The sequence below is a fragment of the Spea bombifrons genome, chromosome 2, assembly GCF_027358695.1.
Source record: "Spea bombifrons isolate aSpeBom1 chromosome 2, aSpeBom1.2.pri, whole genome shotgun sequence".
In the NCBI taxonomy this organism is placed as follows: Eukaryota; Metazoa; Chordata; class Amphibia; order Anura; family Pelobatidae; genus Spea; species Spea bombifrons.
The window spans coordinates 63,940,407-63,954,211 of record NC_071088.1 but is presented as its reverse complement, the minus strand read 5'-3'; the positions used below and the strand labels follow the sequence as shown (position 1 = coordinate 63,954,211).

General features: G+C 39.1%; 1 long non-coding RNA gene across 1 annotated transcript; it reads right to left on the bottom strand.

Annotated features, from left to right (window-relative positions):
- Positions 1–9,411: 9,411 nt before the first annotated feature.
- LOC128472638 (uncharacterized) lies at positions 9,412–13,605 on the bottom strand. The gene is made up of 2 exons (XR_008346190.1): positions 13,451–13,605; positions 9,412–9,599 (listed from the first exon to the last, which is right to left on the bottom strand). It is a non-coding gene; the product is annotated as an uncharacterized LOC128472638 (long non-coding RNA).
- Positions 13,606–13,805: the final 200 nt, after the last annotated feature.

Below are 13,805 nucleotides of genomic sequence, written 5' to 3'. Positions count from 1 at the left end.
TCAAATGGTGTCATGATTGATTCCATTGCTGCTAACCTTGCGATTTGAAGGTCTTACTTTAGGAGGATAAATCTGATGAGTAGCAACTCTTGATTTTTTTTTTTAAACTATTGCCGCTTTAAGACCTTGAGATTTATTGGTGTAGCTAAGTAGGGTCTATTTAATTAGAGCATTAACTAACGTACCATATGTTTAACCCCTTAATGACAAAGCCCGTACATGTACGAGCTCAAAATGCATTGTTTTCAATGGGTTTAGGGGCCGCCCATTGTCCTTAAGGGGTTAAGTATGGTGCCTCTGACAAGGGTATCATCATTGTTTGCTAACCTTGAGATTCAGGAGTCTAGCTAACAATGTTCTAATTAATTAGAGGATTGACTCATGTACCATTTTTTAAAGACTAGTGCCTCTGCCAAACATCCTTTCTATTTATGCTTACCTTGCAATTTGAGGTTTCTAGCTCAAGGAGGTTGTAGCTGATTAGATTGAAATGTACCATTTGTGCCTCTGCAAAAGATCCATTCCATGGTTGCTGACCTTGTGAGTTGGTGGTTATGTCACAAGGTTGTAAATGATTATAACAGCAACATGTGTAGACAAATCTTTTGGAAAGGGTCTCAACATTTCTTCCATTATTGTTTCTTTTGGTGGGGTTGCAGATGGTAAGTAAGGGAACATAAACTTGTCAAATAATTCCATTCTGTTAAAACATAGATTGTAAGTTCCTGCGGGAACAGGCCCCTTTATTTCTCTTGTAGCTGTATTTCAATTGCTGTATTGTACTTGTCATTATCTGTAAAATTTTCAGCGCTGCCGAATCTAAAGTATAATAATAATAATAATTTGAAAGAAACACACTGTTAAAGGTAATTTTAATTGAAGAACAATTAAGGGCATTTTACATTTTCCTACTTAAGCCCAGAGGGAAGGGCAGTCCTTTTTGCCATGGTTCCCCAGAGGTTTCCTCCATAATGGGGGTTTTTCCTCTCCTGAGTGCTGAAGGATGACTCTTTGTGAGTCCAGATGTAGCCCTTATTTTGGCCATATTTCTCACTGTCATGTTGTCTCTTAACTTCCTAATGTTCTTATCCGGAAACTGCAAAATGTTTCTTATTCTGTTTAATTTTTCTAAATAAATGTGAAGTTTCTAAATCTATATTGTCTAATGTTGGTTTTATTCGTCTCATTTACTCAATTTGTTTACATTAAAAAGAGAGGTTATTTTGTGTATTGAGATTTTGGAATCAGGTGATTTTGATCATTATGGGATTTAATTTATAAGATACAAAAATAATCAAGATAGTGTTTGAGAAAAACACAAATAAAACAGTTTTTGAGAAGACAAAGAGTAGAAGAGGTATGAGCAAAGTTTAGAAAAGGACATTGCCCTGCTGTATGCTTACCTGAGAAAGACAGCAGTACTCTGGCTGTTGTAGAACTACAAAGCTCATAATCTCAGATGACCATATGCATGCTTCTCTTCCTTAAAGATACTGACTGAACTCAAGGAAATCATAGTCCCATGACAGCTGGGGAGCCACTATTTTTCTGTCTATTTGCCATGTGCCACTTCTCACATTGTTTATTTCAGTTAACAATGAGTTATTAATCATAGTTATTAAACAGTAAAAACATCAATCATGTTCTATGTTATCGCACAAAAAGTGTGCCCAAAAACCTATATTGATGGTATAGAACCCACTGCAGGAGACTGTCTCGTTACCAAGGCAGTCTGTAGGAACCAATTAGCAACCACCTATGTCATACAATCACTGTGATTGGCCGATAAATGTATACTGCATGGCACACTGTTTGTCTCTCTGCCTCCATATTCTGTCTTTTCTGGACATTATTTAGTGATACATTGAGTTCCACTGAGAATAAAGGGAACCTGATTACTGATAATTCTGTAGAATGTTTTTTCATTGCACCCAGACTGATTTTATTCTAAGCACCATTGCTGCCACTCACAAGATGGCACTGCCAACTGAACAGCTAATGACTTCACAAGGGTCTGTCCATGTACTGAATTCAACCACACAGTCAATGGAGCCCAGCTCACTAATCACAAGTGATCCGTAAAATCATAATAATAATAATAAAATAGTTTAAAAAATGTGTAACGTAAAAATAATTTGTCACGGATGGCAGCATCAGGAGAACCATCCAGTTTCACAAATCTTTCTTTTTTTTAAAGTCCAAATATACATGCAGATATGAGCAAGTCCTAAAATTAGCACTATATCTTCACAAACATTATCACATGGAAAGAGTTAAAAAAAAAAAACGGATTATTAAATAACTCTCTTCAAGGCAAATGTGGTTCTTATACCAAACAAAGGCAGGAACTTAATAAATGAATGATTTATTATGAAATAAAAAATATTCACAGTACATACAAACAATTATATTAACAATTTAGTCACACCAAGCAGATAAAAATAAAAGGGAGAACAGTTAATAGAAATCCTACTTACAGAAGTACTTTATTCTATTCCCGGAGGAGCTTTTGGCAAGAATAATGGCAATTTATTGCAAAATTAGATCTTGGCCACCAAAATAAGGACACCTTAATATCGAAGTACAGGATACTTTATACCTGTTGACTGCAGGTCAGATGTCAGGGCTGCAGTCCGCAGAAGAATAGGAGGGGCTATGAGATTGGGCCACTTTGGGACACCTAGGTGTCCATTGGGACACCTAGCAAAGGGTTTTTCTATCCAGTTACAGCATATAAAGGTTATATTTTTTCAGATCCAGACTTGTCAGAAATCCCTCTTTCCATAATGACCTTCCTTGGTCAGTCTGTGATCTAACACTGCAGACTTCAGTTTATCTATTAAATGATTGGAGGTAACCCAACCTTGTCTGATGTCATTCTGCTAGGAAAAATATGGGCACCTCAAATATAAATATGAGGACCCCAGATCCCTGGATCTAAATTTAATCTCTTAAATATAACCTTTAGTAGAAAAGGGGCTGAGTTTGTAACGCCTTTGTTTGTTGGAGGGTTCTTTGCAGGGTCAAAACGGTGCCTTTCTGGCTAGGAGAGGTGTCACATTTCCCAACTTGGAATGGTTTAGGCAAAAGGACTCCCATAATAACACAAAGATACTAATGAACTGGAGTAAACCTCATGTACGGTTGATTGGGTTCACTCCACATCTTATTTAAACTCTGTTAACTCTCGCCACTCCACCCTCGTACCATTTCTGCCTGAAAGGGTAACCGCTCCATGTATCTACTACACACATATTGGCTAAACACTAGATTCACAATAAACCAAGTCTAATGGGCCTGGCAGCCCAGACTGATGTTGAAATTCAAAAAAAAAAATGCAAACCTTGTCAAGATGGCCTTTTACCTCCCAGGCAACCCAACAAACCCCTATGCATGGGGGTATCACTGTACTCAGTGTTACTGAACACAAATTGGGCTGTTTTTTGACAGTAACATATACCAGGAGCTGTAAATTCATACCTAAATGTGTGGGGGGGGGACACAAAAACTACTGCAAATGTTGAGAAAGGCTGGTGATAAAATCTGTGCATGGAAAGAAGGAAAATATCAGTATTTGAAATACCCTGGGGTGTTTAGTTTTCAAAAATATATAATATATGATATGTAATGTTTGTGGTATAATGTGTATACAATGTGTGTGGATGCACAAAATGACAAAGAAGGAAATTATAAACAGTAACACAGCAAAAACGTTAAAACAGCCTTTGCCCAAAAGTGTACAGTCAGCAATACAAAGGAAGGCTGATATTCAAACAACATAAAAGTTCCAAGAGGGCAAGGTAACGGGTCAAGCTGTACAAGCTTTGTTAAAGAGACGGGCATTCCTTTTCTTTTTGGATTTATGGGGTGGGGTGACTTGCACTTAAATTAGCCAGACTATGCTGGCTCTGTGGGGATAAGTGGTAAAAATTGCCTGGAACCTCATCTCAAACCGTCTTAATTATGGGTATCATATGTACATTGACAACTATTACTGAAGTGTCCCTTTACTCGGAAATATTTATTTGGAACCGTGGCCTGTGGGACTGAACAAAAACAACTGCCTCCAAAGGTAAGCCACAGAGAAGTGGTAGGGTCTGCTGGAAAATAAAATGACATGTGGAAGAACAGTAGCTTTTACTGCCCCTCTCGCCCATCGCTGTATCGGAAGTTGCTTTCAAAACTACAACCCACAGTGCTATTTATTTGGTGATCACAAGGACCAACAACGACTCCCTAACAAGCCCGGGTTATCCAGTTGCAATTTGTTAGCTGCAATAAATTACCTGTACCTGAGCTTTACGTCTTTAATGTCAACAAAGTCCCTGGAATAAACATCTGCTGCCGATCTAAGAGATAGAATTACCCCAAAAACTGTGCCTGAAAAGTCCTCGGATATGCAATAAAGTCTCTATATTCCTCCTGGAACAAAATTTGGCAGTTTTCAAAATAATATAAAAAATATTTCAATAATTTCCAAAAATAATTTGTTTCTTTGTGTAGTGATTTTTCTTTACACTAGATGGCGCTGGAAGACCATACTATACTATCCCCCCCTCTGTTTTCTATATTGAGCCCCCATGTTATTTCCTGATGGATCCCTCAGTCTTTTTTTGATAGATCATTTGTACCAGCCTATGGTGCTGCTCCATATTCAGCCCTAGGCTGTAGACATAGTTACATAGTTACATGGGCTGAAAAAAGACATGCGTCCATCAAGTTCAGCCTTTCCTATATCTGTTAATTTATTGCTGTTTGATCCAAAAGAAGGCAAAAAACCCCGGCTTCGCTCTTTCCAATTTTGCACTAACCAGGGAAAAAAATTCCTTCTTGACCCCAAAATGGCAGTCAGATTTCTCCTTGGATCAATAAGCTGTTTCCCCATAATTAAAGATTATATCCCCGAATATTTTTTTTTCCAGGTATCCATCCAGTTGCAGTTTAAACGTCTGTACAGACTCTGACAAAACTACCTCTGCAGGCAGAGAATTCCACATCCTTATTGTCCTTACTGTAAAAAACCCTTTCCTCTGCTTTAGTCTAAATCTCCTTTCTTCCAGTCTAAATGCATGACCACGTGTCCTATGCATAGTCCTGTTTATGAACAGATTTCCACACAATGGTTTGTATTGGCCCCGAATATATTTATATAACGTTATCATATCCCCTCTGAGGCGACGTTTTTCTAAACTAAACAGATTTAAATTAGTTAACCTTTCTTCATAACTATAGTGCTCCATTCCTTTTATTAATTTTGTAGCCCGCCTCTGCACCCTTTCTAGTGCTATGATATCCTTCTTTAGAAAAGGTGCCCAAAATTGCACAGCATACTCAAGGTGCGGCCTTACCATTGATTTATACAGAGGCAAAATTATATCTTTATTCCGCGACTTGATGTCCCTTTTTATACACGACAATACCTTACTGGCCTTAGCAACCGCAGACTGACACTGCACATTGTTCCCTAGTTTGTTGTCTATAACAATTCCCAAATCCTTCTCATTTGTCATTACCCCTAATTCACTACCGTTTAGGGTGTAGGTTGCTTGTGCATTCGCTACCCCGAAGTGCATAACTTTACATTTATCTACATTGAATTTCATCTGCCATTTGAGTGCCCAGTCCCCCAGTCTATCTAGATCCCTCTGCAGCACAGTAATATCCTGCTCGCCCTGTATAACTTTACCTAGTTTTGTGTCATCTGCAAACACAGAAACATGACCTGCCAGGTCATTTATAAATATGTTGAATAAAATTGGTCCCAGAACAGAACCCTGAGGGACACCACTTACCACTTTTGACCAGCTTGAAAATTTACCATTTATAACAACTCTCTGTTCTCTACCTCTAAGCCAATGTTCTACCCAAGAACAAGAATTTGCATCTAGGCCAATTTCTTTCAGTTTGAATACTAACCTATTGTGTGGAACCGTGTCAAACGCCTTGGCAAAATCCAAGTAGATTACATCCACTGCAACACCCTGATCTACACTTCTACTTACTTCTTCGTAGAATGCAATTAAATTAGTTTGACATGACCTATGTTTCATAAAACCATGCTGATTTATGCTAATAATACTATTCTTCCCAAGGAATTCTTGAATATTATCCCTAAACAGCCCTTCAAATACTTTCCCAGCAACGGAAGTTAGGCTCACAGGTCTATAATTTCCGGGCACAGAGTTGGAACCCTTTTTGAAAATAGGAACCACATCTGCCTTCCTCCAATCCTCTGGTACAATTCCTGAAAGAAAAGAATCCCGAAAGATAAGAAACAGAGGTTCACTTATTTCCTGACACAGCTCCTTAAGTACTCGTGGGTGAATACCGTCAGGCCCCGGAGCCTTGTTAACATTAATTTTCTTTAGTTGCTGCAGCACCTTGTCCTGGGCCATCCACTCACAGTTTGACAGAAAATTTTTCTCAGTGGTCCTATGTATCCCCATTGCCATAGGTTCCTCCATAACATATACTGAGGAAAAATACTTATTTAAAGTTTCTGCTTTTTCCTGGTCCTCCTTAACTAACACTCCCCTCTCTGTTATTAATGAACCTACGTTTTCATTCTTCGTTTTTTTAGAATTTATGTACTTAAAGAATTTTTTGGGGTTAGTTTTGCTCTCTTTGGCAATCACCCTCTCATTTTCTAGTTTAGCCCATCTAATCACTTTTTTGCATGCTTTATTGGCTTCCTTATATCTTATATAGGATGCCTCTGATTCGTCTGATTTAAATGCTGTAAAAGCCATTTTCTTATTTTTAATTTCCTGCTTAACGACCCCACTAAGCCACCTCGGTTTCAATTTGTTTCTTTTATATTTGTTTCCTAGTGGTACATACTGAGAAGTGTACCCTGCTAATATTTGTTTGAAAATACTCCATTTTTCCTCCGTATTTTTATCCCTGAAGAGTTTTTGCCAGTCAATAAGTTGTAAAGCTGCTCTTTTCTTATTGAAATTGGCCTTCTTCAAATTATACGTTTTAGTATTCCCCATGGGCAATTTCTTTTTTGAGTTTATTTCAAAAGAGACCATATTGTGATCACTATTACCCAAGTGCTCCCCCACTTGAATGTTAGACACAAGATCAACATTGTTTGTTATCACCAGATCCAAACAAGTATCCTTTCTAGTTGGTGCTTGTACCAGTTGTGACATGAAAGAGTCATTTAACAGGTTCAAAAACCTGGATCCCCTTGCAGAACTACTAGTCTCTCTATCCCAATTTATGTCCGGGTAATTAAAATCTCCAATAATTAACGCGTTACCCAGATGTGCAGCTTTCTCAATTTGTTCTAACAGCTGCTCTTCCTCATCATTATTAACATTAGGTGGTTTATAACATATCCCAACCAGTAGTTATTTTCCTTTTTTATGCCCCAAGTTGATATCTACCCATAAAGCTTCCACAAATCCCTTGTCGCCTTCAAGATGCTTAATATTTGACTTTAGCTCGTTGCTAACATACAAGAATACTCCTCCTCCCTTCCTGCTTTTTCTGTCCTTCCTATATAACGTATAACCTTTTAAGTTAACTGCCCAGTCATGGCTCTAATCCCACCATGTTTCTGTTATGCCTATTATATCATATTGGTTAGTGTATGCTATTGCCTCTAGTTCTCCCATTTTGTTATTTAGGCTCCTTGCATTAGCAAGCATACATTTAATATTACCCTGAGTCTCTTGAATTTTATGAGAATTTTTATTAATACATACCTCCTCTGTTCTGATCTTGCCCCTCCCCCCATCTCCACCCCCCTTGTTCTGATCTGAAGCCCCACTCCTTTCTGCACTATCTCCATTTTCAAGATCTCTGTGTCCCTCCCGACCTACCACTAGTTTAAAAACTCCTCCAGCCTTCTAGCCATCCTCTCCCCTAGCACAACAGGACCTCTTCCGTTTAGGTGCAATCCATCACCGCTATAAAGATTGTACCCAAGCGCAAAATCAGCCCAGTGCTCTAGAAAGCCAAAACCCTCCTTCCTACACCATGACTTTAGCCACGCATTTACCTCCCTGATCTCCCGCTGCCTTTCTACTGTTGCGCGTGGCACAGGTAATATTTCTGAAAATACTACCTTGGAGGTCCTTTTCTTCAATTTATCTCCTAATTCACTGAAATCATTCTTTAGGACCTTCCATTTCCACTGACTTTGTCATTGGTACCAATATGGACCATGACAGCCGGGTCTTCCCCAGCCCCTCCCAATAATCCATCCACTCTGTCAGCAACATGCCGGACCCGAGCACCCGGGAGACAGCAAACTGTCCGGTTGAGCTTATCAGAGCGGCAGATTACCCTATCTACTCTCTTAATAATAGAGTCCCCTACCACCACAACCTGTCTAGCCTTTCCTACGCTCTCAACCCCACTCATACTAGAGGGGCTGTTCCCTCGGCTGTTAGAAGGAACAGCTTCCTCCAGTATAGCTACTCCTGAGCTGATGCACCCAACATCTTCACTCAAGCGGGCAAATCTGTTAGGCTGCACAAGGTCAGGACTAGCTAAACCTTTCCTCTTTCCTCCCCCTCTACCACCATGTGTAACTGTGACCCAGCTACATGCCTGTTCCCCAGCTGCCTTATCTCCTCCCTCTTCACTACCTGCACCCACTAAACTCTGCTCAGTGAGCAGCAGACTCCTTTCAAGATTGTCTATCTCTCTCAAAGTTGCAATTTGCTTCTCCAGATCTCTAATATGAGATTCCAGAGAAGCCACTTGCTCACACCTGCCACAGAGGTATGGACCCTGGACGGATTCATCCAGGAATGCATACATGAAACAAGATGTGCATTGAGTCAGATCATCAATCTTGCTAACTCCCATAACCATACTCATAATCAAGTATAAGAAAAAAAATAAAAATAAATGAGAACCTACAAAACAACAGTTAAACAAGAACACCCGTCAAAATAAACAGTTAAAAGTAAAAATATAAAGCAGTATAGATACAGTACCTTGTGGAACCCCTGTTTCTCTTTCCAACTCCTGTTTCTTTTTACCTCCTACTTAAAATAGCCTACTTGAAAAAGAGACTATCTCAATGCAGAAGCAACTCAAGTGAGCAAGCTCTGTGAGTTACTTGGGGCTTTATATAGATAACCCCACACAGGTGAAGCTAGGTAACCACTCCCCTCAATTAACTGAGCTGCAGCACACAAGAAAAAAACACCAAAAATAAAGCACCCAAAACAGATGACTGAGTAATTGAATGCAACCAAATAAAGCTTTTTCCACCAGTTGTACTCCTCCAAGGGAACTCCTGTTTCTTTTTAACTCCTACTTAAAATAGCCTACTTGAAAAAATCTCAATGCAGAAGCAACTCAAGTGAGCTCAAGTAGACGATTGTATAGAGTGTATATATACAGGTACTCAGTATATTTCATAAGATATTGGATTACTTCAACAAGTTTGTTTAAGGTTTTATTCTGAAAACCCATGACCTTTAAGTAAAGATCAGTATATACATTGCAGACCATTTACAAACACACATGCAGAAGCGCATTAATAAGTATAATGGAGGTTTGTTAAATGCATGTTCCAGCAACATTGTATCACTTTTGTTCTTCTAATGCTTGTCTTTTTTCTTCTTTCCTCCCTGTAAGATATTTAGAAAGAAAAAGAAATACTTAACATCAGAAATTCATTTAAATATAAATCACACAAAATAAGTGACAAGTGAGGTCTTAAAAGCTTTTGTTACTTTATATGTATTTCTATTTCAGCTTAATAAAGTGTTTCAACTGACTAAAGGCTCCATTTTCTCTTGGAATAATACAGCTATATCATTTTTTTTCTTACTGCATGACTTTACTTCTATGTTGACCCAAACATTATGTCACGTTGCTGCTCCGTCATAGAAACCCCGGCACATTGCGCAGATGTCCACCAGCTGACAGAGACAAGGAACCAGGTCCCCTGTAGCGCTGCGGGGATCTGGATCTTACTCTTATTTGAGGTTGGATTATAAAACGAGGGGTATTTTTCAGAGCATTTCCCTTTAATCGCTTTAATCCTATTTCCCATTAAGACATACTTGCCAGGGGCTGGTAATTGACTCTAAAAAATGAAAAATATACAATATACAAAAATCTTTATGTATTAGTTATTGGCAGGGCTGGATTAAGATCATCGTGGGCCTGGTGCTGAGGATTTTAGTGGACCTTTTTATAGAAATAAATACAATAGACTCTTAGAATCTTAACTCCTCAGCATCCATGTGTACTGGATAAGATGACATCAGTGCTAGGCAGATAATATATGATAGAATCTAATGTGATGGGATCGGGAGTACATCAGTACACTAAAAAAAGTCATCATACACAGGATGCCTGAAGTCACTAATCAATTTTAATAAAATATGCAGATTGAAATAGAGTAAATAACACAATAACTTTACTTCTCCTCTGATTTTTGGGCCTCTCACGGATTTTTGGGCCTGGAAAGGTTTGTCCTCTGAAGTGATCTACAAAGGAGGGTGCTTTATCTCTGAAATGGTAAAAATTAAATAGTTACATTTATTTCTACAGTGCCAGGAAACAGATGACCAAACACACACACCAGGACAGGCTCTGCCACATCAACAACCAAAACATCAGGATGGGCTCTGCCACATTGACACCCAAAAACACACACACCAGGGCAGGCTCTGCCACACCAACACCCAAACACACCAGGACATGCTCTGCCACACCGACACACACACCAGGACATGTTCTGCCACACCGATAAACACACCAGGACAGGCTCTGCCACACCAGCACCCAAGCACACACACCAGGACAGGCTCTTCCACATCTACACCCAGATGCACGCACACACACACCAGGGTAGGCTCTGCCACACGGGGACACACATCAGGACAGGCTCTGCCACACCAACACCCAAACACACACACCAGGACATTGACACCCAAACACACACACACCAGGACAGGCTCTTCCACATCGACACCCAAACACACACACACCAGGACAGGCTCTGTCACACATCTGGATGGGCTAAGCTACAACAATAAAAACAATGTTTTTCCCCCACACTTCTTTGTCATTGACCCCCCCTTTTAAGTATTGATTTATGTAATGGTCCCAGCTGCCCCTTGTTTATTGATGCTGCCAGCACAGATAAAATGATGCCCCATACTGCAGGTTTGGTCACCAATATGTAAAAATTATATGTGTCCTGTAAAACAAGGCCAATTTGGTCACCCTAATGCCCCCACACCCTTGCTGAATTTTCGAAAATGAGAGAATGTGTAAAAAAGTTACTTGGTGCCATTTAATGGAGTACAGGAGGAATGAGATTATTTAAAAGTTCAATTATTGAAGGTAACAGAAAGTTTTATTAGGCTGGTCAGTAAGAGCAAAAATTAAAGAAAACACTGTGATACTCTGCAAAAGTGGCCAGAATAGTAAAAAACAAGAAGCATTTAGTAAATACAAAGAAAAGCAAAGTTAGGAAGACAGACAGATCTATAAGATTAGGCAGAAAGAGGAAAAGCATGTTATAAGAGCTGCCACAGCACATGCAGAAGAGAGAATTGCTCTGTTAATAAAAAGGTCCAGGGCTTCTTTGGTGGAGCACTGGAAGGTCATGTGATGCCGGTGCTCTGTCATAGAAGCCACTGGCTGCCAGAGAGAAGGATTCAGGTCCCCTGCAGCGCTGCGGGGAATCTGGATCTTAGTCTTGTAGTCAGATCTCTATTTGAGGTTTGATTATAACGAATATAAGACGAGGGATATTTTTCAGACCATTTACTCTTTTTTGTCATATGTACATGTTAATATAAAACAATTTGAGTAAACACAAAATGCAGCTTTTAAATAATTATTTTATTTATTGAAGGTAAAGAGTTCATCAAAACCTTTTTTACTCATGTGAAAAAATAATGCCATTACTGGTTGCCATCCTTTGCGCAAAAAGTGCAATCAAACATTTGCAATAAATAGCAATATTATTATTAATATTGGTGACTCTTCTTGGTAGAGTTGTCTTAATTCAGCCACATTGGAAGGTTTTCGAGCATTACCTACGGATTTAAGTCAGGACTTTGACTTGGTAGCACCGAACCTTCATTTTGTTTATTTTGAGCCATTAAGAGGTGGACTTGCTTATGTGCTTCGGATCATGGTCCTGCTGCATAACCAACTGCGCTTGTGCTTTAGGTCACAAACTGATGACTGGACATTCTCCTTCAGGACTTTCTGGTAGAGAGCAAAATTCATGGCGTCATCAATTATGGGAAGCCGCCCAGGTCCTGAAACAGCAAAGCAGTCCCAGGCCACCACACTACCACCACCACCGTGTTAGACTGTTGGTATGATGTTATGGAATGCTGTGTTAAGATTTACTTCAGATTTACCAGGAAGCATGTCTTTCAAAAAAAATCCACTTTAGACTCATCAGTCCACATAATATTATCCCAAAAGTCTTGAGGATCATCAAGATGTAGTTTGGCAAATGTCAGACAAGAGTTTGTGTTCTTTTTGTTCGTTTTCTAGATAATGGCTCTCACAGTGCTTTGCTGGAGTCCCAGAGCCTTAGAAATTGCTTTGGATGATTTCCAGACTGAAAGATGTCAATGACTTTGTTTCTTCTTTGCTCTTGAGTTTCTTCAGATCGTGGCATCATGTGCTGCTTTCTGAGATCTTTAAGCCTACATCACTTTGCAAAAAACGTTCTATTTAATTGATATTTAGCTTCAGCAGGGCTGGGAGTAATCATGTCTGGGGATGTCTAGTGAAATTAAACCCAATTATCATTTAAATTTGGTTAATTAATTGATTCAATAAGTAAGGGGGCAATTACTTTTTCACATAGTGCCAGGTTGAGTAGGATAGCTTATTTTCCTCCCATACATAAAATCTTCATTTGAAAACTGCATTTTGTGTTTTACTGGAGTTGTCTTTATTTAATATTAAAATTAGTTTGATGATCTGAAACATTTCAATGTGACAAATGTGCAAAAGCCAGAAAAAATGGGAAAGAGTGAAAATACTTTTTCACAGTACAATGTATATGTACGCATATTTATTTTTTACTACGAGTTTGTGCATCTATGTTACGCTTTACAGTATAATAAAAGGGGAGGTACAATAAGTGCAGTCATATAATGTGTGACGTTGTCTAAAGACAAGGGTACGGTGAGTATAAGTCCCTGTCCCATCATTAGCTGTCCCACTGTGCCAGTCCCTCCACTAGCTCTGCATACCCTCTGAAACTAAATTTAAAATATGGCCCTTTACCTATAGCTTGCTCTGACTCTTTCTCCTGGCTCACATTGTATTGATGACATCAGATGTATCTCAACATTTCAATCGTATGCCCCCTGAGCCAGAGGTAAGTTATGAATTTGGTTCCTACTGTTTGTGATTTTTGTATGTCTCCTGGTAAGGAAAACCTGCAGTATTTCAATGGCTATATCCCAATCATACCAAAACTTAACGTTACCTTCACATTCGCTATTGTGTCACATGAATCAATGGATGCAGCTTTTAGAGGAGCTATGAGGGTAGCAGCGTCTGGACTGGACGACTTCAAGTAATGAGAGACCTCGTCTAACAGCTCTTCAGGAGATGAAGGCCCCCGGAAAACCGAGATCTTCAAGCAGCTAAATGGAGGAAAATTTAGCCAGTGTTTAATATGTTGCGCCTACAACATAATTACATTGAATGTTACATGTGTCGATATTCAACGTACTCTACTCAATATACTTTTGTAACTAAATATACATACAGTTTTGAAATATTTCTTGAATGATAATAAATTATTATTAATTGTTGCTATGGCAATAGAATTGTTTAAT